The following is a 27,553-nucleotide window of genomic DNA, read 5'->3' as shown; positions in this document are numbered from 1 at the left end:
AATGGACAATAGAGCTGGATCACAGCAAACATTTATCACTCTCTGTTATTGGTTGTGGTTACGATGCAACGAGCTGTGACAAGCTCCTCCCTCCTTGACCTCCTCACTGTGATAGACTTTATATTTGAACTGCGAACTAGAATAAACCCTTTCTTCTTTAAGTTGTTTTGTTAGGATCTTTAATCACAGGGACAGAAAAGGAACAAAGACAAGATGTCTTATTTTTATTCACCCCAAGGATTTCCCCCTTATAATGTAGTATAGGAGTACACATGTGGGCTGGAGAAACACAATGAATTGGATTTAAATATATGTCTCAACTCTTAAGTGGTTCTGGGTGAGTTACTTGACCATCTCTTTCTTAGTTCCTTATTTGTTAAAATGGGGATGGTGCTCCTTTGCCACATAAAGTAGATGAGAAAAATAGAAGACTTGATACATATTGGTGACTGCCATTGCTGTTAGTTTGGTTACAGTAAACTTCATTATCCCTTTACCTCTTCCTTTGGCCTGCATCATGTGAATAAATGAAAGATGCAACTCTTTGAGAAGTACTGCTTGAACTATTGGCACTTATTCGCAAATTAACTTTTAGTACATATTAAAGATTTCTTCATCTGGGTTCAGCAAAGATTCAACACTGGCAAGGTTTTAGACCCTTTACGTGAGGGTCTTACCTGGGTGACCAGGTGAGTCAGGATGTCAAAAGGCATCAGGGGGAAGGTCAGATGCAGGATAAACACTGAAGGAGATGCCACAGTTTAGAGGTTGTCCATTCCTTCACATTTGCTGCACCGTGAGGACAACACCCCAAATCTATCAACCTCCAGAGTCCCTGTTGGCCCAGACCTGGGGCCTCCTATGTTTCGCTTGGTGGTAGTTGGAGAGAGACCTCCTTTCCTGTGAGATGCAGCACTTCTGCATTCTTTTTCTAGTTTTGATGTTAAGTGGTGAACAGATCACTTCTACCATTCCATACTTCGGATGGATTTTCCCTTCCTGATGTTCCATTACTTTCCGCTTAGCCGGAAGTCACTGTGTGGGGAGCAAGGTCTTCTACACTTAGAAATTTAAAAAGCCCCTCTGTCCTCTGAAACAAAAAGAAAGGAAACCTAGCTTAGATGTTTTGCTGCAAAGTAAGCCAGCTGTGAGATAGCTCTTGGTGACTATTGTAAACAGGCCCCGTGGCAAAAGTTCCTGAGCATCGCAGGATCTTCCTTTGGAGCTGGTAGCCCTAGACTGTGAGCAGGAGATAAGGATAATTTGAGAGCTAAATGCCAGCAGCATGCTGTCCTTTGTCTCATGTTAGACTGCAGTGGATCCCTGGGCTTTTGGTTCCGGGGGGAGATATATTATGCTGTGTGTGCTGACATGCATTCTTCCAGGCCTCGAGATGAAACAACTTGGACAGCGACACAGAATTAAAACTTCACCTTGAAGTCCCTCTCCACTCAACCGAGCAACACTGCCTCCAGCAAAAGAAGTCGCAACAGTTTAAATACCAGCTCCAAGTCAAGACAGTGGTAAAAGGAATTACTAACTACCTCACCAGCTCTTGGAAAGAAGTGTTGGAGTGTGAGTGTACACGCGCGCGCGCGCGTGTGTGTGTGTATGTGTGTGTGTGTGTGTGTGTGTGTGTGTGAGCCAGATATGTTCAACATCCCTTCATCTCCACTGAACTAATTAATTTTTGCCCCCAAATTTTCTAGAACAAAATGATACCTGGCAGACTTCCCTGAATACCCAAAGGAAAAGAAATAAAAATCTAGACGTGATTCTCTTATTTAGCTGGGCTTATTTTCTTACATTCTGCTTCAAGTAGCAAAGTCATTTGCTCTGGAAACTGTAACTGAACGTGTGTATTTGCTGAGCTATTTCGAATGTGTTCCATTATGTCTCAGCCTTTTCCAATGATGAACTGTGCACACAGCTCTAATGCCTGGTGGTACAATTTCTAACCGGGAGGCGTTCTCGATACAAGCTGAATAAAAAAGCAATGGCCACACTGCTTAGGACTAAAAAATAGAATAATAACAATAATATTTAAGAGCTGGAGTTATGGAATTTTCTGTGTCACTCGAGCAGCCAAGCTTTGAGAGCATTCCTCCAAGTTTTCTTTTGCCTCCCTTGGTGAGGTCTTGAAAAATCTGCCCCAACTCCTTCTGCTGTCACTGTGATGAGCTGAAATCTTAATGGTGCATAAGGTCACAAGGTAGTGCAGAGGGAGGGTCCTGGATCTTTGGAAGCCACTGAGATTTTTCTTTAAGGTCACTCCAGCAAAGTTCCCACCAACCTTCATAAACCCAGTGCAAAAACCAGATGTGGAGCTGTGGGTTTCTCTGCTGAAGGACTTATCATTAGCCACACCTCTGTTTTCTGGCAATTCATCCTTTTTTCTTTTTGCCTCTGTATAACTAAGGGTAACAGCAGCTTCTTTCTGCCTACTAAGGACTGTGTCTGGGAGGGTGCTTGTTTCTCCCTCCCTGAAATCTCTCCTCATACCTAAGGGTCCTTGTAGAATCATAACTCTGTACCACTTAAATTGAATGCATAACCCATTTCAAAATCAGCCTCTAAATCCTATGAACTTCAAAACTTTCTGTTCAAAAGGTACCACGCCTACTTATTGTATCTGCCAAGGATTTTTATTGGGCCAATAGTAATGCATGCATAGTGTTTATAGCCATAGCCGTAAGTTATGGTAAAGTTAGGTTGCTCCTTGGGTGCTAACTGGAGGAGCACGTGCAAGTTGGGTTTTCTGGGCTGACACAGGTGAGTTGCACTCATCCAGATGGCAAAGCTGGGCTGATGGCAGAAGTACAAGAAAGGCTGGTGTTGCCAATACCATAGGTATCTAGAAATCCCAAGGAGCCCCAGTGTGAAATGCAAAGCCACCAGGGTCACTGTAAAATGATATTTTTAAGGTAAATCAATGGAATATATTTTATTTTATACTTTTATCAATTTAGACTTGTTGACTTGCACTCTTGCACAAAGCCCTATGGAGTCAGAGACAGGACTGAAGATTTTCCCATAGTTCTGCCTCTGGGGCTCTTCACAACATTGTCTTAGTTTTCCTGACTGACTACAGAGCCATTTAGTGTGACTCCCTAGTTCATTGCTCCAGAAGAGTAGAACTGATTTCCATTTCTTCAGCTATTCCACTGTCTAGTTCTCCATGCTATAGGGAGTCTGACCACAAGTCTGGAGAAAGAAGGGAACCCCGACCCAAATTCACTTCCTGTATCACCACAGCTTCACCCTTTCTCTCTGGCAGTTGCTTTTGTTCCAATTGTAGAAGCAACAACTGAATTCAGTTTGTTTGTCCTGTTTGTTTGTTTTTCAAAGCCCAGAGAACTAGCCTCAGCATGTCCCCCTGAAAGCCGCTGGTGACAGTCAGTGAAGCCCCCTCCTCAGAGATCTTCCCTCAGGCTGCCTTCTTTCATCTTGTATATTTTAACAATTTCACTTGTTGCCCATATTTTTTTTTCTAGCACAATTAGCTTCATGCAACTCATCTATCTTCTGGGCTCATTTAATATTCTCATTTTACTTTTTAGTTACCCAGAAAATGTTTCTTTATATTAAATTCTCTATTGAGGCTGGTGAAAAAAGGCTAAGTCACCGGAACCTAACTCACAGTTATGAGTACCTGAGTGAGAAACCCAACATCCTTGGAAAATCTGGGCACAGTGATATATACTTTATAGCAATAGAACACTGACTTAAAAAAATGCCCCTAATCTTGCCATTGAAGAGGTGGGATTCCAGATGTATGCTCCCACACCTAGATTTGTCAAGGGCAGGAGTTCAAATTCCACTCCTTATGCTTCCACCACACACAGTTAGCCCACTGAGCCATCATCACCCCTGCCCCAAATGTTACTCTTTTAATACAAAAAACCTATTTCCATACTCCTATACCTTTCAATAGTGCCCTACAGTGCAATAGCTGTGTGGTTCTGCATATGTTATAATATGTCTTCCTCAATGCTGTGAATGTACATGACTTACGTTAACTATTGGTTTACCCATCCAGTGTTGGGTGTTGTGTTCTTGGTCATAGAGATTCATTGGTATGTCCCTATACAATGGGTGAAAGGGATAATGAAAATACCAGGCAAAACAGGACCACTACAACCACATACTAGTCTTTTTCCTCTTTCTCTTGAAAAATCATCCTTTCTCCCTCTCTTCAACTGGATTCCCAGAATATGTGAGCAAGGGAGGTCAAGATCATGATGAGGAAATTTACAGAGACAGCTGAGCCACATTCGTACGAACTCATGAACTCTAGGCCGACAGTTATGGGGCCTCCATGGAATGGAACCAGATCTTCTGCATGTGGGAGACAGTTGTGTAGCTTAGTTTATTAGAGGGGTCCTTGGCAAAAGGACCATGATGTATGAATAGGACCCCGGTGCAGGAGCTAGCTTGCTGGAGCCCATTCCCTATGGTGGGATGCCAAGCTCTGTCTTAAAACAGAGGGGAGGGGCCCAGACCTATCTCAACTTAATGGGCCAGGCTTTGTTGACTCCCCATGGGAGGATTTATCCTTTTGGAGGAGTGGATGGGGGTAGTCTGGAAGGGAGGCAAGGGGGGGCCACAGAAGAAGAGGTTATATATATATATATATATATATATATATATATATATATATATATATTCTGTGGGGCATTTAACTAATCCACTAATCCATGATATTAGCACATATAAGTACATATTTATTTTAAAATTATCCTTTTTGTAAAGAAGATTACTAAGGGTCCACCCAACTATTAAGTTCTTTACTTTATATTTAGTGTGACTAGGGATAAAATAAGTTTTCCTATCTTTTTTGTTGTGGGGAAGACGATTCTTTGGAACCATAATGATGTACTGGAATAACCTCTTGATTGTTCCTGAAAAATTGTTCAAAGTCATGAAGCTAACCATCTCCTAAAAATGAATCTTCTGCTCTAAAGGAAATTATAACATGGTATCTAGAAAAGAGGAGACACACACAGAACTACAGATGAGGAAAGAAAAATTGTGTTAAAACACAGAGTCCATATCTTCAGTTTATCAAGACATAAAATTTATCTCCATCTCCTCTGACTTGACCAAGATTAAAATACACTGTGTCTCTTGCCTCATTTCCTCTCAGGTTGATGGGAAACTTAATTAGTTTCTTCTTCTCTTTTATGGTTTAACCTCATCAACAAAACAAACTTGTGAGGGTTCAGTAAAGAAACCACTAAGATGGGTGCTGCATGATTAGGGGGAAAGTTTTTATTGTGGATAAGAAACAGAGGACATACAAAGGCATCTAGAACAGTCCAGAGCAGAGAGAGAAAAAGAAGCAGACTGGATATGACCATGACTAGCAAAGTGGAAATGGCAGAGAATAGCAAGAAAGAGTAGAGAGAGTAGCAGGGCTAGGGAGAAAACCTTGCCATTGTGTATAGAAAGAAGGGGTATCTGGGAGGAGGGAAGCCTCTGTACTACAACAGCCTGGGAATTAACACAGTATAGCATAATGGGGGAGGTGCTAGGGAGGGGGAAGGAGCTGGGGAGGAGTGAGGGAGGAGCTGGGGAGGTGAGAAAGGCCAAGATGTTAGTGTGGACTGCAACATGAATAGTGGGTACCTGTGAATAGGGACTGTAGGACACTGGAGGCTAGCATGGACTTTGATATGCTGATAGGTGCCACAGATATATGCCAATAGAGAGACACATGTCCCTTCTGCAGGAGGCAAGGGAAATGACTCCTCTTAGTAGGCAGGAACCTGCCTCCCAAGTACCTGAGCAATGTTCGCTTTTATCTAACTGCCTGAAATCCTTCTATAGTCCAGCTTGAGCTGAGCTTAGACTCAATTTTGGAGCGCTTCAGTGGGCCTGCCCTTTGTGGGAGCACTCCAACTTCCATCTTTGAAAGAAGTTCTGAGTTGTCCCAAATTATTGTACTCTTTTACCTTCAACTTCCTGAAAGTGTTTCCTTCCGCCATTTGCCCCTAACCTTTTCACAATTGGCCTTCGTTGCTACTATTCCTCTAAGTGTTTCTTACAAGTCCAAAGCAATATTTTTTATTGTCTTGATCTTTTTTGACCATTACACAGAATTTACTTCTACTCAAAATTCTTTGGAGCATGGAGCATCTTGATATTGTAATTTAGATTTGACTCGCTCACTTTCTCTCGTTGTCTGCTAATTAATCTTTAAGTGTTATGAATAGTACTATGTTTTATTTTCTCATTCCTGATCTCTATGGTGATATATTCTCTTATAAATTTAAAGGGTTTTTTTATAAATTTCAAATATTTTATAAGTTTATGCTTAAATTTATAAATCTACCTTTAGTGTCTAAGTGTTTATCTGTGTGGCCCAGCTCTCTTCTGGACTCCAACTCTTCATATTTTTCCAGGGTAGTCAGCAGCATCTCAAATTGAACACAGCTTGCGTGGCACCTAACTTTTGCTGTGTCCTCAAAGACATATGCCATCATGTCTGGTTTTCTTTCTCTCTCACTTTGCCTCTTTTCTCTGCACCTCCGTGGTGAAGCTGTTGGCCCAAGGCCATGGAGACAGTCAACTGCCGAGTCAAGATTCAAATCAGTGCTTGTCTGTCTCCATCATGCTAAGATTTAGCTTCTCTGGCTCACTCTGACACACAGAGACAAACAAGGCCTACCTTAAGCTTCTGAAGAACCTGTAATAATGTTAAGAGAAAATATTATATAACATTCATGATCTATGATAGGCCCTTAAAAACTGTTATTGTATCTTCCTGTCTGCCTATAAGGATTTCTCTGCTGGTTAATTTTGTGACAACTTGATACAGGCTAAAGTCATCTGAAAGTGTGCTCCCATAAGGCTGGCCTGTAGAAAATGCATAAGGTGCATCTTTTTGATGAATGTCGATGTGGGAGGGCCCATTTCATTGTGGCAGGTGCTACCCCTCAGCAGGTGGCCCTAGATGGCTTGGGAAAGCAGATTGAGTAGGTAAGCCGCCAGGAGCAAGCCAGTAAGCCCCACCCCTTCAGGGTGCCTGCTTTAGTTTCTGACTCCAGGTTCTGACTTTCATGGGGGAGAGACTATACATTGTAGTATAAAACAAACCCTTTCCTCCCCAAGTTGCTTTTGGTCATAGAATTTTATCACAGCAACAGAAATCTAAGACAATCACTATGATTAAATCACCATGATTAAAAGGAAATTCCATTCTGGATTTTGAAAATTTTTATGCTTAGAACATTAGACAAGAGGCTTTTCCCTATGTCCCTTAAAGTATCCCTTATTAACAGACAAAGTAAACTGTTTGATCAACCATTATAGGTAAAATAATAAATGACAGCCTAAAATCAAAACACATCTCTGTGTTTAATCGCATACTGTAAATCCTGCTCTCCATGTTTAAATGTGCTCTCTCTAATTAATTTCAGGTGTTTAAAGCTATATTATGGTAAGTTGTCATGGTTTCAAACAAGTGAGGATAATTTAGCCATCTGCACCATTTTTTTCCCTCTCTTACGAATCCAGCATTCTGAAATAAGATGGATTTAAATGTGCAGAGACAGCATTCAGAGTCAGAACAAAGACAGAAACGCTACACTCATGGAAATTCCCATCAGCATCTCTTTCCTGGTGATACTTGGAGGGTGTTTTCTTAAGGACGACTGCCCCATATTTATCCTTCATCTGGAATGATCACCATCTATCTTTAATCTTTTACCTCTTATATCATTTTAGCATCTAATTTCTCAATGATACACCATAAAGACTTAGAAGTCTCCAAAACCTTCACTGAGTTTGCTTTGAAACACAAAGAGATGCTGCTTAAACTAGCAACAAAATCACAGTCAGGGATCAACATTTAACATGTGCTGTCTAGGAATGAGCTCAGGCTTGGCCTTATCCTAGTTGCTAGTAAGGCCACAGTAGCAGGGTGATGTGACAGATACTTGTCACCCAGACAGAACTCCAGAATCTGAGAAAAGAGGATTGGTAGCTGTAGGCTAGTCTGGTCTGAAAAGCAAGTAAACTAGCAAACAAACAAAAATATAAACAAAAAACTCCACTAAGCTACAGCAAGGTTGGTGATGGCATATACAAAAGCCATGGTATATTCACAGATAACATTGTCGCTGCAGAGTGGGACCTTTTTTCTTAACTCTGGCTGCCATTTTAATTAGGACTCCCACTGTACAAGAGGAATGTGCTGTTTTCAGAACAGCTTGTTGAAAGAACTCCATGTTTCCCCAGGATGTATTTGAAAAAAGTTCAACGAGTTCCATATAAACGCCAAGTCAATCTGTTCCCTCTGTCAATCACTAGCCTATGAACAAACATCTCTATCTTTGTAGATAAGTTATCAAGCAGATGTGTGGCTTAAATTTTAATTAAATCATCAGAACAAATGATGACTAAAGACTTTTGAAATCTATGGTGAAGGAATTTTAGAGTAGCACCAAGGAGATGCTACTGAACAGACTCTGCTCAGCTGAGCGTATCTCAGATGGTGGTATAGGAGGGCAAGAAGTTGCCTATCTTGAAGAATGTGAGTATCTCCCACAGCGCTGGCTATCAGCAACTTCAGAATATTCACAATTTAAAATGGGTGTTTCCTCGTTCAATATGTAGATTTCAGGATTTCCAATGCCCTGTCAGCTTCCCTTCTTTCTCATCATGTAAATACAAAAACTAACACAAATGTGGTACCAAGAAAGAGGATGGAGCACCTCAACATGCTAGACCCCTTCTGACTAGTCTTGCTGGCCACTGGTCCATGACTGAACCTGGAGGATAGCATTGTCTTCCATCATGGTCAGACTAAGAAGCATAACTACAGTGGATGCCAATCCAAAGACATTTTCTTTAGAGATGTGGCTAGCTTTCTTTTGGTAGACTGATGTTGGATTGAGTATTTGTTTTTCGCTTGCTGATACTGTAAGGCTAAATGCACACCGAGACACAACTTTCATTTTCTGTGCTAATATCAGCAGACAACTACCATGTGACCATCATCTTAATTAGCTATTTTGCATTATAAATATCATGAACAGTCATAAGCTGCAGGTGTAGGTCTGCCCTCTGGTTTACTCCCATGCAATGGGAAGACATGACATTAAAAAAGAGCATTCTATCATTCTACTTAGCATCTGGAACACAAGAACAGTGAGAAGTAAACCCTGAAAATAGTCTTTAATAGAATTAATGAATAGCATGCTGCATTGGCTGCTATGTAAACCTGTCCTCTTGCACTCTGCCTGCCCACCTCAATATCCTTTGGGTCCAAATACTTTGTGACCAACCAGGTATGGACATGTGATATTTGCAGAGCAATTGAGAATGATCCCATTCCCCAACCATCACTATTGGTGTTTTTAGTCTGAAGCCTGATGCCATCAAGATACTCAAAGAGTCATCCTAAAGCCAGGAAGATGGCTCAGTGGGCAAAGGTACTGACTACCAAGCTTGTTATCCTAAGGTTCCATATGGTAGAACAGTGGTTCTCAACCATGATCAAACATGACCTCTTTGGGGGTTGTATATCAGATATCTTGCATATCAGAATTTTACAACTCATAAAACTAGCAAAATTGCAGTTATGAAGTAGCAACAAAACAATTTTGTGGTGGGTGATTCTCTACAGCATAAGGAACTCTATTAAAGGGCTGAGGCATTAAGATCATTGAGAACCGTTGTGGTAGGAGAACAGTGAATCCCACATGCTGTCCTCTGTACATTGTGGCCTGTGTATGTGTGTGTGTGTGTGTGTGTGTGTGTGTGTGTGTGTGTGAGAGAGAGAGAGAGAGAGAGAGAGAGAGAGAGAGAGAGAGAGAGAGAGAGAGAGAGACTTTACTATAGTTGGTAAGTAGGGAAAACTGTAACAATCCCTCTTACACCCCACCTGGGCATAGAAACTGTCTTGCTCCTACAAGACTGTCCCACGCTTTGGGGACTTCTTGTGAATTACTAGGTAAGGCCCAGTTTGGAAACACTGGCAGCACTCTGTAACCTGTACAGAGGAGTGATGCAGATACTGGGTGGAGAGTTTTGTCATTGTTGAGACACAGAAAAAGATACTACAAAGGAAGACCCTTTGGCCTGCCAAATACTTTGAATTAAAGCACATTGGAAGGTGTCAGAGAGGGCCCAAGGTCTTCCCGATTTCCTCTGCCCTCCTCTTCCCATCCTTTTTTCTCCTCAAAATTGGTCAAAGAAGCCAGAAAGACCTCTTTCCTAGGTAAGTCATAGAAAGCAAAACACATTTTACCAAAAGCAAGGTATAAGGCCTAAAAATACTACTGTGTCTGTGTTGGAGCTGGCCCTGTAGCACTTCTGTGACCTTCTCTGTCTGATAGTAGATCAGAAGACCTTCATCCCAGAAGGGATTCTGCAGGGTACTTAAGAGGAAGGAACATACACAGACAGGCCAAAAATAACCTGAATAGACAGGCCTTGCTGAGTGGTTCTCCTTTAGTCTAGGCCATTCTCACATACAGTTTTGGTCTTATTGGATTTGTACATGGCTGCCCATTGTGCTTTATCAAATCTACACATGACCAGTTTCTTCTGGGTCTGTGAGTCTTCCTTCTCAAGGCTTCTTTGTCACTTAATACTTATATGAAATCAAGTTGTCATAGTGGGTGTTATTAACCTTCTTTTGTTATAGGAAGGTCAGCCATGGCCCTTGTGAGAATATCTTTCTGCTTTCATTTCATCCTTCTGCTGAGATGTCTTAGCATTTTCATGGAGGCAGAGGTGATCTCAGCAATTAAAGGTATCCACTATGAATCAAATATGAAAGTTGCTACGAGCTCTAGGTAATAAAATGAGAGATCTTTAAAGCATAGATCACAGCTAGCTTCCCAATCTTCAAGGTCATTGTGTAGAAAAGAACATACAGCTACTTACTGTTTTATGAACAACCCCTGATGCAGTGAGACCGTCAGCATCTCCATCCATTAGAAAGAACACACTTGTCCACTGTACAGACACTTCTGACTATATGTAGGCAACACGAGTTGTACATTCATCTGTAGTGTTAGACTCTGCCCAAAATGACATGGAGCAAAATTGCCATAGTGCTAATTTACATTGCCATTAATGAGCATACAAATGGAAATTAGAGACCAGGAAGTGCTGTTGTGTGTCTAGCTTATTTCTGTCCTACTCAGGCTGATAAGACATTCTCCAGACAATTGTAATTATGTGTAATTTGTAAATAATAATAATAGCTATTTTTTGTTGGATGAAATAAAAATCAAGCTTTCATTCAATTACTACTCTCTAACGCACTAGGATAGCCATTTCTGGGTATTTGATAGTGCCAAAATAACACTAACAATAATAATAAAAAGATTTTGAGAACGAACATTTGTTTTCTAAAGTTAAAAATAAACATTCCTTTCTTTAGGTCTCTTAAGTCAGTGACTTGAGGATGAGGGATTTGCTTTCTCGGTTCACTTGTTAGGTAACACATGCTAATAAGCATGTATGCCTATGAATGTGAGTGTCATCCTCAGAAGGGATGGGCAAGGCGAATAAATGTGGGCTGCAGACAGGCATGCTGTGGAATTTCTCACTCCTAGTCTTGCTAATTGGGAGAGGATAAATTAACGTATTCATAACTTAGGTTCAAATATCAGTTCCCCGAGCTTGAGACTGAATTCTTGTTATGTGCGTAGCATTTGTCGCAGAAGATGCAGTCTGCAGGAGCGTTCATTGTCAGTGTCAGCCAGCTCACAGAACACTGGGAGGCATCACAGCAGTGGCGGCTGCACAGGGCCACATCCCTAAGCCATTGCACCGCCTTCTTATGGTCTCCAGGTAACCTGTGCCTTTGAGGCTTTAGATCTTCTGGGATCTCATCTTCTCCCAGAAACCTTAGAGGATTTACCTCTTCCATGTTGGGCACATTCACTTTGGTATCATAAAGAAACAAAAAAGAAATGAGGATAGATTTCAAATTGTGGAAATTTAGTTATCTGGTGTGCTAGTTTGATAAAACACATTTTTACAATGAGCTAGACATCGGAAAGACTGGTCTTTATGATCACCCAGTAAGTAGAAAACATCTACTTATTACCTAGCTATATGGTCTTGGTAAATTGTTTCTCTGAAGAATGAAGGAAATAACATCACAAGACAGCTCTTTCAAGATCAAAGTGGGGAGTCTGAATAAATGGCAACAAGTCCATGCATTGGCTTTCTCATGGTGGGAGCTCTTGGGTGAAGGATGTAGAGATAAATTGTTAGCTATTGAGGGCAGCCTCTAGGGCTCCCCAAATGTGGGATTAACCTAGTTTGGGGATCCACTAGCTACAGCGTCAGAAGTCAAAGGAAGTGGAGAAAAGGGAGCTCTTATGCTTTGTTCGTAGGAATATAAACTAGAGCAACCATGATGGATATAGTATGAGAATTTCTTTTAAAAATTAAACACAAATTTCACCACTGGGTATACACACAAAGGAAATGAGGATGTTGAAGAGGCATCCATATGCTGGGTTCATGGCACTTTGTACATAACAGCCGTGATATGGACACAGTCCATTAACAAGCAAATAGATGGGGAATAGGTACATACAGTGAGATATTGTTTGGTTACAGAAAAGAGAGAAATCTGCCATTTGTCTCAAAACAGAAGAATGATAATATTGAGCAAAATAAGTGAGGGTCAGAAAAAAAATCCTCATTATCTTATCCACTTGTGCAATTTTAAAATATTTTACTCATAAAAGAGAGCAAGATGGGGGTGATTGGATCTTGGAGGTGGCCACCGAGGAGATGATGGGCAGGGGAAGAAAGCTGCATTTGATAGGAGGAGCACATTCTGGTAGAGCAGGAGGGGGCAGTGAGCGCTATACAGTAGAACTGGCAACTATTAAAAGTAGATCTTCCATGCTCATGCTTCACAAACCACAATATGTGAGGTAATAATTACATGGCTTTGGTTGTTTCAATCAGCACAGTGTGTAAATACATATCTAGATGCCATGCTATCCTTTATAAATAAATTAAAAATAGAAAAAGAAGTAACTCATCATCAGAGAGCTTCTGTATCAGGACTAGAACGGCGTTTCCGGGCACAACATTACATACCCTTCCACTGTATCACCATTCAGGCTCCATATGAGACTTTTCTAGGCCCCTTGGCTCTAAATAAATAATCTGTAGAGCCCCTTGCCCAGAAATTTATAGCCTGCATATAAAACAAAGTCTCCTATGTTAAAAAAAATATCCTGCACAGATCGTGATAGTGAGTGATGTGTCTTTGTGTCATTAGAATGCTTCTATGATGGCGGACCAACTATGTTCAAAATCCCTTCACTAAGACAAAACACACTTACCCATTTTTAAAGTATTAGTAAGATAAAATTCTTTCTAAAGATAATCGTTAAATTATCTTTGGAAGTGTATTCAAAGAAGCATAGTAAAGAAGATGCTGAGATAATTGCTCCATGATACAGCTAGGATTATTATGTAAATATGAGAGAGAGAGAGAGAGAGAGAGAGAGAGAGAGAGAGAGAGAGAATAAGAGAGTAAGAGGTAAGAGAAAAGATTACATATATTACATAAGTATATATTATGCACATATTTAAGAGTATACAAACATACATATCTGAGAGAAAGAGACAGAGAAACAGAGAGAGACAGAGAGAGAAACTAGTGAAAATAGCCTGAGCAGCCTAGGGTTGTTTTGAAAATAACTTAAAGCTAAGGCTAAGGAAAATTTCCAGCGCACGTGACTGTTTCCTTTGGCAGTAACATGTGAAGGGCATGGGGCCCCAGATCTCAATTCCACATGTTTAAACAAGTGTCTGTGCATAATATTTTCACATGAAGTAAGGTCTGACCATAGCCCTAAAATCTGTGATTTTCTGTTTGGATCATGGGCAAATGTACATGGAAATAGGTGCACATAGTCATATGCCAGCAAAGGTCGTCTTTCAAACGTGTCTGTTGAACTTTCTTGTAGCTCAAGCTGTTCTCTGCTATGGGATAATGTTCTTGTACCCTGTAAAGATTTGTATTGTATTTTTTTTATTGATCACAGGAGACTTTAACACATGATAATAGAGTAATCCAAAAAATACTAAATAGAAAACTTTTAGAGCCACCTGAAATTATAAACCAAAGAGAAATAATAGATATTTGCACAATATTTCACCCAAACACAATGGAATATAACTTTCTCTGTTCACCTCATGGGAGTTTCTTCCAAATTGGCCACATACTCACAGAAAAAGCAAGTCTCAACAGACACACAAAAAATGAAATAGCAACCAACATCTTCTCAGACTACCAGAAATTAACAGCTAGATATCAACCCAAACATCATTTGTATTGGTTTACTAGAACACTGATTGATCAGTAGTCAGGCAGGAAGTATAAATGAAGTGACCAGACTGGGAGAATTCTGGAAATAGGAAAGGCTCAGTCTGAAGTCACCAACCAGGAGGAAAGGAAGCAAGATGATGATAATGTCTCACTGATAAAAATACCAAGCTACATGGCTAAACATAGACAAGAATTATGGGTAAATTAAAGTTGTAAGAGTTAGTTAATAATAAGACCGAGCTAATAAGCCAAACAATTTATAATTGATATAATCCTCTGTGTGTTTCTTTGGTACCGAATGGTTGTGGACCTGGGCAGTAAAGAGACTTCCATCTATAGATCTCAAAAGTTTTGGTCCTTTGTGTGATGCCTATTCTTGATTGTTAACTTGACTACATCTGGAATTCACTAAAACCCCCAAATGGAGAGGAACACCTGGGAGAGACTTTCACTTTTAAAACTAGATCTGCCTGTAAGATAGAACCCTCATGACTGTACATCAATGGAACAAATTAATAAAAGTTATTAACAAATCTAAGCAGTTGTATAGATTTTATATTTTATAGTTGGCAATTGAAAAGACAAATCCAATCTTGTAGCATGCAATGGTGGACTACAGGAACCCTAGGAGGCTGAGGCAAAAGGATTATCATGAGTTTGAGGCAAGCCAAATTTGCAATAAATACCTAGGTAAGCCAGGGCCATATAGCACTATATTGTCTTCAACAAATATATAAATAAATGAAGAAAAATATAACTGCTCTGATTCTTCCTCCATTCTGCTTCTGCCTGTTTGGAGCATTACTATGAAGTATCAATGAAGAGCTTAGAAATTGTACATAATCATAGTGCTCATCTTAACGGTTCCTAAGAAAATGTGAATACATAGGGCATGCTTAGCATGTTCTATGGTAAAGAATAGGAATGGAGAGTTATTAACATATACAACAAAGGTTTCCAAACCTTGGCCTATCTTTCCAGACTCAATCTGGACACTTCTAGAATCTACAGTTGGCTTTCTCTATAGCCTTCTGTAAGGCAGTGCTTTATATTTTATTGAGACCTGGTTTTGAATGTGATATCCTAGAAGACCAAATGCACCCTGGATTTTCAGCTGTTGTTACCATTTTCCACATGCCATATTTTCTTATCTTTGCCAACAGCACTGTAGAGTCTTTCCTACCTCTGTTTTGGGTCTAACTCACTGGGACTGTCCCACAGTAGAAGGCACCACAGTTTCTCCCCTAAAGATTCAAACTCTTGTTTTCAGTCATGTCTTGCTCTCTCTTGCCCACAAAGGTGTGCCCTGTGCCCCTGGTTCATAATTAGTCATTTGAAATCTTCCCCAGTTTCAAGAACACTTTTAACTGGAACTGAAATTTCAGAAGCTACTTTTTTCCTTTTCCTTATCTTTCTTTCTTTCTTCTTTTATTACATGGTACTGTGACTTTTGTCAGGTCCTGATTTGAAACCATCCAGCTTGACTAAGTAGTTACTAATCTGTTTGGTTTTCATTTAACCCTCCCCCTTTCCCCATGTGCTCATTACTGTGGTTTATATTCAGCTTCTGATGATAGCTAACCATTTTTGTGAAGCCTAGAGCATAATAGGTATTAAAAGCTCAAGCCTTCTGATGCATCTGCTATTTGTTTTCCCTCCCTTCTAATTAGTGGGTCTACATTCCCCTTTGTCTTGTTCCTAATGTATTTGTGAAATATTGTCTGGCTGCCCTTTGTTTCTCTTGCTAGCTGCATCTCATATTGTGCGCTGGCTATCCGGCTGCTGTTCCCATATTCCGCATGCCCTATTCTCTTACCCTTGCCTTCAGCACTGTGCCCTCATTTTCCCTTTGCATATCATTTCATCCCGGCAGCTTCATGTGCAGCGTGGGTCTTGCTCTCCATAGAATGACTAGCAGGAAGAAGGCTTGAGGACATGCTCCTATGTACTGGGGGAATAGGAATATTTTGGCTCTTCAAGTGCTTGCATAAAGCATTCCAGTGTTTGCTGGAAAAAAAATGTTTATCTACACCTACCCAATAGCCTGAGAAGCTTGTCATGATGGTAGGTCCCAAATGGTCTGGATATTCTCAGCTATTCTGGCGAGACTCATATGTTCTGACATCATTTGAAACTGAGATGGGGCTCGATTAGACTATTGTTGTCGTTGTTGGGGAAGATGCAGTGAAAGATTCAGTAGCTCCAGTTTCCAAGAAGAGAGTTGAGTACTCTGGGAGTACTCTTTGCCTTTCTTATTGCTGGGACCAAATGCTTGACAGGAGGCAATTTGAAGGAAGAAGAGCTCTTTGGTTAATTTGCTTTGTTTGTTTCTGCTTTGCCTTTCAATTTTAGGGTATATGATCAATCAAGGCAAAGAAGGCAGGGCAGCAGGAGAGTGGGGTGGTTTAGTTGGATTACGTCTGCAGTCTGGAAGGAGAGAGGACAGGAAGTGGGATCACCCTAAGGAACCTCAAGGTCTGTTCCAAGCAGTCTTCTCTCTTCAACTGGGTCTCAGGATCACTGACAGCTGGGGTCTGAATGAATTGTGATGAATGTCGGTTTCTTTGGCTGGTAACAGATAGGGGTCTGAGGGCAACCACACTTCTACTCCGATGAACCAGCCAGAGGATCTAAACTCCTCTAAGTGAAACAATCTACCTCCCTTGGACTGTGGGACCATCTCTGTTTCCTTGTGAGTAACTAGGCAGGCAGATCCTCTTTCATGCATCCTCGTCCCCTGTGTATCTCTTGGATGGTACTTTTTGGTTCAGAGTAAAAGAGGGCAGTTTTAAGCAGGTCTGACTTACCGTTCTCATTAGTCTTTCAACCCGGGGCAAGCCTTGGGTTCTGGCTCAGCTCAGCATCTGGGAGGTAGCCTATTTATAAGCAGAACACCCTAAAATTGTTCATCTATGAGAAGGCCTTTGTGAGGAAAATGGTAGCTGACAGGAACATTCTAGGCATTCTTTAATTTTCAGCACTTTGCTTCCATGGGATACATCTGTCAGGACTGTTTCTTTTCCCTTTTCTATCACTGGTGAGTCAAATTAACTGTTGACTTGTGAAGTTTCAAAGCTTCTGTAATGTTAACCTAAATGGTAATAATATAGACACATCTTACATGCTACAAGAAATGCTGTCAGAAAGGATGTCATGGGTCATTTCAATTCTGAAAATTTGGATGCGTTCACTCTCTGAATTTATCTTCCTGCTTTAGCCCTAATATTAGGTGACAGTAATTTACATAAAAGATTTTTCCCAAGCATTCCTACATCTGAATTGTAATCAGGCTTCTGAGTTAGAGCTGTCAAAAAAACAGTTCCTTCCAGAGTTCAAACCAAGATCTCCTTTAAGTACACAAAGATCAGGCCCCCAGATAATCACAGAAAATGTCAGTGATGACTCGGAGGCTTTAACACATTCTTGGCTTTCGTGATAACTTCTGTTTTTAGCTTGCCATTTAGTCAAAGCCATCAAATCCATGCTATATTGCCCCTGAATTGGTGTCCGCCTCAGTTCACCTTATGTTGTCGTGATATGTTGCTAAGCTATGCTCTGTTATGCCTCTTATTCATCCCCTTCCTTACTGAACTCTTGACAAATAGTTGTCTATTTGGAATTTTGTGTTATTTGCTCTTCTGTCCAGCACCTAGCAACAGATACAACATTTGTATGTATAAACTTAGTACTATTTTACAATGTGTGTTTGCGTATGTGCTTGTATGTTTGTGTAAATGTGGATGCAAGCATGCTATGGTGCTCAGATGGAGGTCAGAAGCTAACCTGGGATGTTGATCCTTGGCATCCCCCTCATTCTAGACATAGTCTTATGTTCATCACAGTATCTATCAGGCTAGCTGGCCTATGAGCTTCTGGGAACTCTCTGTCTTCGTCTTTGAGCTTGCTATGGGACCACTGCGATTACAGATATTCATACTAGGCATCCAGCCTTTGTGTGAGTGCTGGGCTAGGAGTTCAAGTCCTCCCACATGCCAGTGCTTTCCCACAAAGCCACCTCCCTAACCCAAGAACTGATGTTTTAAGTTGTCTTGCAGTTAAACTGTTTTTCTTCTTTTGCAGCCTGATTCACCCATTTGTTGATCCTTGGGGGTGGCCTCCTGTTTTTCTAATATGAAGCCATTTATCTCTTACCATTTTATGCTGCAGTGCACCTACTTTGATGTTCATTAGAAGAAAATAAATGCTAATATTAAGTGCAAACATTAGCTTCTTTCAGATTCTATGCATCAGCACTTAGTGCTTAATTAAAGATTTTACTGAATCTCCATTAGTGTTTTGCAGCTCAAGATAATAAGAGAGAAGTTTTACTCCTACAGCATTGGATCTCAAGGAAAAAGCACTAAATTAAAAAAAAAACAAGTAAAACAAACAAACAAATAACCCTAAATAAACTCAAGGGTATATCCATGAGCTGTCCAGAGTCCTGACAGGATAAGCAGCTTCTCTATCACAGAGTGGCAAAGCAGTAAAACCAAACAGTACCTCATGCTATCTATTTTGTAGGTATTTCCCTATATCATGCTTTCCTATTCAGTCAGCTACAAGGGTTGAAGAATGCTCAATGTTTATCTTAGGGTCTTTTTAGAGCTAACTTTAGGCCAGTAGAGAGCAAAGTATCCCACTTTCATATGTACTCACAGTAGTCACAATTAGAATAGAGAGAAAGACAAAGAACAAGATGGAACAAGGGAGGTAAGCACCACTGGAGGGGGGTAATAGAGAATGGGCTGTGTGCCATTCATTGCTCTGCAGCCACCTGGTCTCCTTGTGACATAAAGGAGATGCTATGCTTGGTAGAAATGTCCAAACAGTTGGGTGGGTTTCAAAGAGATGGTGGGTGGTTATGACATGGTTTGTTGCTTTTTCATTGGCAATGAAATCCAATGGTGCCAGTGAGGCCATTGTGTTCATACAAGAACCTGGCAAGCCCAGGTGTGGGAGGCTGGAAAGCCGGGAAAGGAAATGCAGTTTTATGAAGGCTTTTCTAGCACATTAACCATATAATTCCTCAGCAGGATTGCTGGCTTTCTGCAAAATGCAAACGTCTCCCACACAATTGCCATAGTGGGGTTGTTTTTGGAAAAGCGTCAGAGCTCTATTTGAGTGAACATCAAGGGGGCCTCTCTGAACCAGGCAGGACCACACTCTCACTGCTACTGCCGTCTCAACTGCTTTCTCGAACTGAGCTAATTTTCTAAGACAACTTGACATTACCTCTGGTTGATGTCTTCAATGCACTTGACTAAGGCATCAAAACTTCAGATGTAAAATATGAGTTTGGGTGTCAGTCAGAACTTCAGGAGAGAGTCATGTGTCAAAACATCATATTTCCTATTTCATTGGTTGAGGTGACCAAAGATAAGGTGATCCATCGCTTACAACCTTCCTGATCCATTCTTTTTTCCTCCCTCCTTCTTTCCCCCCTCCCCACTTCCTCCCTCCTTCCTTCCTTCCTTTTATTGTATTCTCCTTTATTGCCACAAATTCTTATGGAAGGTAAACATGGCAAATGGGCAAAAGTGTGAGCCCTGAGGTCAGACAGCCTGAGTTTGGCTCGAAAATGTTGTCATTTCTAACATATCAAGACAGGACTGCATTACAAATACTTAGAATAATGCCTTCTCACAGTGCGTGTAAGGGGTCTAAATGAAATAAATAGCAGAGTAAACAGTCAATAAATGTCAGATATGATTATGCTGCTGGCTCTCCCTTCAAGGGGGGGGGGGTATGAACTAATTTACTAACGGTTGTCTCCATGATTATTCCAGTAGCTCCAGTGTTCATCACTGAATGAAGGCAAGGTGGAAATCATGGAGGGTCTTTCCAAGTATACAGATGCCAGTTGTGTGGGGGAGATGAAGAGAAAAAGGAACTGTGCGGGTCAGGCCTGCTCAGACAGGGTGAATGAATATACCAGGTGGAGAGTGGGAGAAAACAAGAGACAAGCGATGTGTGCAAGAATCAGGGAGGGTCTCTCCACCCTCCCTAACCCCAGAAGAGGTTCGGGTGTGGGTAGAGAGCACAGTTCAGTGGGGGTGATTTTTTTTCTTCATTACAAAAGCAATGAGGCTGAATGTTTATTTTCTGCCATCTTCTTTCTCCAGATCTATGGAAATAATTTACAGAAGACCCCTGAGAGTAATTAAGCTTACAATTCCTTTGCCAGTAAAATGAGAAAAGCCAGCTCTCAGTAAATTCTGAATTCCACCATGGATGTTGCAGAAGCAGAACTAAAAACAGCTGCATTCTCTCCCTGCTGCCGGATCGACTGTAATTTGCGCTGCTCCCCTCACTCCTAGCACACAGCAATCAGTGCTCAGAAGTGAAGGGTTTTAAGATGATGAATGTTTTATTTCTTAAAATAAACAGTAGCAATTTAGAAACACAGTTATGTATTTTACATTTATTTTTTATATAGTAAAAATATATTGGAAACTTCCTTACTGTCAAAAATTCTTACACGCACTTGTCAAAAATATCAAGATGACAAGCCAGTATAGAATTCAGATTTAAATAATAGACTTCCGTGAAACTTCTGATTGTTTGTCTTGCACTGACCGAATGATGCAGATTCCCCATTCCTGCCTAAGTATTTTAAAGCTCTCGCATTTAATAGCTATGCATTCTAATAGTTAAGACCAAAATGTGAATATTTTTAACACTTTGCTTTTGATTTTCTCTCTCCCTTCCTCTCTCCCTTCTTCCCCCCACTCATTATTTTCCCATTCCCTTATTTCCTTCCCTTGTATATCCTTTGTTTCTGGTGATAGATTATTGCCATGTACTCCAGTTTAGACTTGAACTTGTCATCCTTCTGCCTCAGCCTCCAAAACCCTCCAAAATCTCCAACTGTGCAACACTATGTCAGTGACTTCTGTAGCTGTCATAAAATATCATGAGCCCTGACTGCTCTTTAGACTGGAGAGGGAGGGGGAGAGGAGTGGGGGGAAGGGGAGAGGGGTGGGAGGAGGGGGAGAAGAGTGGAAGGAGGGGGAGAAGAGTGGGAGGAGGGGGAGGGAAAGGGGAGGCTGGGAGGAGGTGGAAATTTGTTTTTTTTTCTTTTTTCTTCTTTTATCAATAAAAAAAAATATCATGAGCCAATACAGTTTATAGAAGAGTTTGTTTTGGCTTATGGTTCCAGAGGGCTTGATTTCCATAAGAGTGGAGAAGGCATAGCTGCAGGAGCAGGAAGCTGAGTGGTCACATTTCAACCACACACAGGATTATGAGAGAGCAAACTGCAAAGGGGATTAGAAGGCTATAGATTTTCAATATCAACTCCAGTAGCTTACTCCCTCCAGCAATAATCAATAAGCTAAGTTTCATGATCTCTGAAAGAGCACAGTCACCTGAAGACCAAGTCATTCAGATACATGAGTTTATAGGAGACATTTCTCATTTAATCCATAATGACAATCACACCTAAATAACTTTTACGCTCACCACCTAGAACATTCCAGTTTCCTGAGAGAACTCCTTGGAGAATGAGAATTATCCAGCTGATAACTTGCCCACACTACCTTTCCATGTCTATAATACATTCACATATTCTTGCCAGAGCTGCTATCATTACTGTCTATGTACTCCAAGGCCTGTGACTATTAAGACATACCATTATTTCATTGGTTTTATTGTCATATTCATGATTTCAGTGTCAAGCAGGACATCATCATGCTAGAATGATTCTCCATTTCAGAGATGCACAAAGAGAATAAGAACAATACAATGGTGTTCTCTTCAGCACACATATACTGAAATTGGAACAATATAGAGATTAGCATGACTCCTGCACAAGGATGACATAGAAGTTCATGAAGCATTTCATATTACCATACAATGTAAATCTCAGCACCCACATTTCATAGGAGAAAACCAGTATTGTGACTGATCAAAGTTCAAAGAGTAGGCTGGGGAGATAGCTTGGTAAATGTTTACCATGTGATATGAGGACCTGAGTTCAACGTCCAGAACCTATATAGCAGCACAGTGGTTCCATCTTGCTATCTTCATACTGAGTAGGCAGAAATAGGTAGATTAGAGACCCACTCACTCGCCCAACAGAAACAGCAAGTGAGAGAAACGTACTGTCCCAGAAGCACAAGGTGGACAGCATCCTGTGAATGACGTCTGATGCTAACCTCTGTCTTCTAGAAATCACACACACACACACACACACACACACACACATACACACACGCACACACACATACACACACACACACACAAACATACACACATACATAACACGAGGCTGGGTAGGGGGGAGTTCAAATAATGGTGAAGTGGCAAATACAGGAGGCTCAAGTCTCCAGTCTCCAGTTTCTGACTGCAAATCTTTCCTACTTAGCTTGTATGCCACTGTGACCTTGAGGGGTTCTTTATTCTCTCTGAGCTACATCTCCACTCTTTGCTAAAGTGAAGTTAACACTGATAATAACAGAGCATTCGTGAGGCACAGTAAGACAGGAGGCTCAAAACAAATCCATGAGTTCAGATCAACCTTTTTACTTCCTCAAGGTCATTTGATTTTTTTTTTGTGCCAAATTGAATCACATTTGCTTTTCCTAATTATTAAATATAAATGCTCAACTACCATTGTATGAGCTTTTGAAAATCATGATGGAAGAGATTCTGGTGTTAAATGAATGACCGTTAGTCAAAACAATGAAGACAACAATGACATGACTCCAGAAGAGGATCACAAAGGAGTTTTCATACTTAGCATAGCTGCCTGAGTTCATGAATCCTCTCAAGAGGTGAATGCCAGCTTTGTTGCTCATCTAGAATCTGTGAGCATTTGGCATGTTGTTTATAAAATAAAGTATATGCCATTGTAGAGTTCTCATACCTATAGACAGCCCTTGGGGAGGGATATTCACTTACCCCAGACCTCTGTCCTTCACAGCATTTTCATTTGTTTATATTTTTATTTTATTTTTTTTTATCATACTTGTTTTTTTTTCCTTTTGTATGTTTAGATTTCTTTTCAATTTAAATGCTATAGGCAAAGCAGCTTGGTTCTTGATGCTATTATGTATTTACATAACCTGTTATATAATTCCCCATTTGTCATAAATGTTAATTAGCTGTGCTTTGCAAGTCACACAGAGGTTATTCTGATTTCGCTGATGAGGAAATTAGGGGTAAGATTGATTGGGAGCAACAATTTGAATCATACTACATAGTGACCCCATAGCATTTCAGTAGTTGGCGTCCGTGCTCTGAGTTCCATGGTTTTGGGCTTAATTGACAGATCTAGTCACTCTAATTGGTTTCTTTGAAGAAGGAACAGGGAAACGTGTGTTACCAATGCTCTTCTCTCCATTTACCAACTATATCAGAACTTCCTTTGTTGGTGATCCACAGGCCCACCCTCCTTCCTTCCAGATCTCACCTTGTCTCTATATGTGCTTTGTGTATTGTGTGTAACATATATAATTGTTAGTGGGGGTGTCTGTGCACATGTGTGGGTAGATATTCATGCACACGTATGTCATGTGGAAGCCTGAAGTTTGCAGTAGATGTCTTTTCTAGATACCACCCACTTTCCATGGTTAATTTTTGAGCCAGGGTCTCTCAGGAAACATAAGGCTCATCAATTCAGCTGGCCCTTTGTCCAGTGGGCTTCAGAAGTGTTCCCGCCTGAACCCCCTCAGCACTGAGACTTCAGGCACAGCGGCACTCTTTGCTTTACCTAAGCTTTCTTGAACAGGAACTTTTCTCCATTTGGTCATGTTCTACTTTGGGCTGGTTACTTTCTGAATTTTTGTGTTCCTGTGCGAGGAGGTCATGTCTATTATTTTCATGCACTTTAAGCTTCACTTCAATTGTGCAGAGCCTGAGATGCTCTCAGTAGCTATCATTTACATAGAAAAAGATGCTTAGTTTGGGGAGTTAGATCAGTCAGTAAAGTGCTTGCTTTGCAAGCATGAGGACATTGGTTTGATCTCCAGAATCCAGATGAAAATAAACAAACAAATAAATGCATGGTTTGGTTGCAGGTGTTTATAACCCTGGCCCTTGGGGTAGAGATAGGCAGATTTCTGAAGCTTGCTGGTGATCCCAGGTCCCAATGAGAAAGAGATCGATCCTGCATCAAAACAAAACAAAACTAACCTAACCTAAACTAAGCAAACCTAAACGTGTATGACACCTGAGTTTGTACCTCTTACCTCACATGCACACACATCATGTGACCTGAGAAAATATGCTGGAGCACAGAAACACACACACACACACACACACACACACACACACACACACACACACAGTACATCAACACATACCCAAGAAAATATAGTTGGCCAAGTGGTTTATCAGGTAAGCTGTGAACTTGCCCATTTTGACAATAAATTGTATGAATGGATTATAGATAACAATAGTCTAGGGTCAGTTCTTTCTGGAAACATCCCCATTTCCATTACTCCGAGGTGAGTTACTTATTTCATGCTAGAATACATGAAATTTAAAACTTTATTTTTACATATATTTCCTGAGAATCCCAGGATAATATCGTCCAAAGTTCTCAGAGTTCTGTGTGCCTAACAAAGAATATGAACACACTTGTCAGCAATCCATCAGGAGTGGATAGCTCAGGGGTGTTTGCACAGGCAATGCCTGATGGGAGAGCTGCTGGCAAGAGAAGAAATCTAGATTTTGTTCACATATATTACTTTTCTTCCTTCTTTGGCGTCAGTGTAGAGTGTGGTGGGGTCTATAGCAAAGTGGATTCTGAGAGCTCGTATTTTTAGACAGTAAGTCTTTACATAAAGTCAGAACTTGATGGTGGGTGCACAGACTTATCATCTTAGTTTTTCATTTCTGTCATTTGTACTACTCTTGTGTACACACAGCTTTGCTAAAGGTATGTTGATGCTACATGATTCTCATATTGCCTTTACTTTTTGGTGTTATTTTTTTCTTATATACTGGGCAAAGAAGGACTTTTTTTTTCAATTGATCAAGAAACGAATGAAGAGTAGTTGCTCTTATGGATTGATGGACTCTTTTAGAAGTTATGAAATGAAGGGTAAAGGAAGGGAGGTTGAAGAGGCAGCCTAGTCATTGAAAGGTATGCCATTTAAGAATGATCTGAGTTTGATCCCCAGCACCTATGTGAAAAAAAATGGGCAAGTCATGTGCACCTATATTCCCAATACTGGAGAAGTAGAGATAGGAGGAACCCTGAGGCTTGCTGGCCTTCTAGTCTTGTAGAATTGGGAAGCTTCAGGTTCAATGATATATCCTGTCTCAAAAACCAAGGTGTGGATCAGTTGAGGAAGACTCCAGAAGTTGACCTTTGGCCCCACATGCACATACACATACAACTGTGCACACAAAGAGCACAGACACAGGCATGTGTACATATGTACACACACACAGAGAGAAGAAAGTAAAAGAGAAAAGGAAGAAAGTCTTCCAATCCAGCAAGACTACCATATCAAGGAAAAAACTATTTTTTTTTTCACCAAATCAGACCCAATGGGAACTGAGGAATGGCTGATCTCTGGCGACCCTTGTCCCTTGTTCTTAGATTATTAGATTAAATATGGTACTATTTCTTTAGCTTGTGAACAAATTCAAGAGAAAAAAAACTAAAAACAGACCACAGCAAACCAAAATACCTCTAAAACTAATAACACAAATACCTCCAAAGCCCTATTCACTGTTATAAGAATTTGATCTAGTAGCCAAGCTTGAATTGTTTAATGACTCTGGTTAGTACCATTGCATGTAACTCAGAACAGTAAAGGAACAATAAAGAGATTTAACCACATCCGGAAAACAAACACCTTCACACTGTTCTTAATGATGTTCGATGAATCACTGAATTGAAGGATCTGATGTTAGGCAACAGGAAGCTTCTTATGGAGGAGTAGGTTAAAACCATCTCAAGGGTATTTCTTTTTATCCCTGGGATGCTGGCCAGAGTGTTGCTATGGCCACCAGGAAGGACTAATAGATGAATTTTCAATATTCTAATGCTAAAGGAAATTCAAAAAAGGAACTGAAGAGATGACCATGTTGAGCAGGAGGGGAAGAGAGAGAAAGGAAGAGATGTTGATCAGGAGGTGAAGAGCACCCCCAAAGAGCAGAAACCAAATGACTAATGGGTTCTATTAAGAATTCCCAAAGGTATCCATACTGGTCCTTTTTGAATGGGCAAAGTCTTGTGCTAAATATGAAGAGGTGTTTAGCGTAGGGGTCACATTTTTCTATTGTTAAGATACAGAACTGTTGATATTTCATATTATACATTCCAATTTGTCACCCTAGATGTTATCAGTGGCACAAATATTTACAGAGTTCCTTCTTTAGACAGAAATTGAAGCAAACAAGTTTTTGATCACAGCAAATTTTGTAAGCTCCTTGTTGCACTTTGCCCTGGAGTACGGCACTGGTCAGTTCCTCATTTTTAAAGTTATTTTTTTTAAAGGAAAATGAGAGTAACTTTTTTCTGGTTTCTGTGGTACTGCAGAAATACACTGATTGTGACATCCTGGCAATGATTCACTTCAACACATACCTACTGAAGGTTGGACATTCCGTCTCATACTAATTCTTCAGGGAGAAGACAGGGAGATAGTCCTGCACACTAAAGTGTCTTCATGCGCTAGGAAAGGAGAATCTGTCAAGTAAATCACGAGCCCCCATAAAGACAGCAATGAGAGTAACAAGCACACTGCCAACTATGGGAAGTGGCTTTCTTCGATTTATTCACATTGTTCCTACAAGCTTTAGAGGGTATAATATATCATCCATATTTTATAGTTAAGGAAACTGAGGCACAGATAGAGTGGAAGAGCCTGCATGAAATCTCCTGGCAGAGCCCGCATTCAGCTAGGCTAGACAGGGAATATAGGGGACAGCTGGAGAGGTGGTATTGATATTGTCTGGACATTCCGTCCCTCTACAGAAGACTCCTCCTTCATCATGGGCACTATCCAACTATCCTCATAGCCTGTTCTTTTCCTTTCGGACTTTTTCTTTCTTGAGGTTTATTCTACAAATGACAAAGAAATGTCGTGTGTGCGCGCGTGCGTGTGTGTGTGTGTGTGTGTGTGTGTCTGTGTGTGTGTGTGAGAGAGATGTATAAATTAAAGTGAAGCAAAGCACACAACTCTAGTTCCCAACCCTTGTATTACTTCCTGTGTAATACAAACCCTAATACAGATTCACTCCCAGGCCTGTAGAGCATCAGCATTCTGC

At 40.6% G+C, this 27,553-nt stretch overlaps 1 protein-coding gene and 1 non-coding gene across 6 annotated transcripts in view; one reads left to right on the top strand and one right to left on the bottom strand.

The window, feature by feature from the left end:
• Celf2 (CUGBP Elav-like family member 2) overlaps positions 1-27,553 on the bottom strand; it is an 829,031-nt gene that overhangs the window by 760,452 nt on the left and 41,026 nt on the right. The gene's annotated exons all lie outside the window — the stretch shown is intronic.
• On the top strand, positions 22,073-22,175 carry LOC142849160 (U6 spliceosomal RNA). Its single transcript, XR_012910553.1, has one exon. It is a non-coding gene; the product is annotated as a U6 spliceosomal RNA (small nuclear RNA).

The sequence above is a fragment of the Microtus pennsylvanicus genome, chromosome 4, assembly GCF_037038515.1.
Source record: "Microtus pennsylvanicus isolate mMicPen1 chromosome 4, mMicPen1.hap1, whole genome shotgun sequence".
Classification (NCBI taxonomy): domain Eukaryota; kingdom Metazoa; phylum Chordata; class Mammalia; order Rodentia; family Cricetidae; genus Microtus; species Microtus pennsylvanicus.
Note: the sequence above shows the minus strand (reverse complement) of the source record. Positions and strands in the feature narration are given on the sequence as shown.